This window comes from Fulmarus glacialis, unplaced genomic scaffold (assembly GCF_000690835.1).
Source record: "Fulmarus glacialis isolate BGI_N327 unplaced genomic scaffold, ASM69083v1 scaffold34866, whole genome shotgun sequence".
NCBI lineage: Eukaryota > Metazoa > Chordata > Aves > Procellariiformes > Procellariidae > Fulmarus > Fulmarus glacialis.
In genome coordinates, this window is record NW_009218057.1 from 10,428 (window position 1) to 10,796 (window position 369).

The window sequence follows — 369 nt, forward strand, 5'->3', positions numbered from 1 at the left end:
TGGTAACTACTAGAAGTACATGCTTTAGATGTGAAATTGTGCTTAAAGTAGGGAAATTCTCAGAAATCTTCTACAGGTATGATATCTAAGCCGGCTTTTTTCCCCGCCCCCCCCACGAAACCGTGTAATCCATCGTTTAAAATGCAGGTATTTTGAAGCTGACCATGCAAGGTAAGCCACAAGCCGCAGGCCCTGGGTGACTTCATGCACCACTTACACAGACTTACACAGAAATCCATGACTCTGAGGCGTTTCAGAGCATGTTAAAGCTCTCTTCGAGGTAACGAAGGTGACTTGGGCAGGTAATACGTGTGAGTACGAAAGCGGAGGCTCCTCACGCTGCAGAGGCTGAGCCTGGACAGAGCGGCC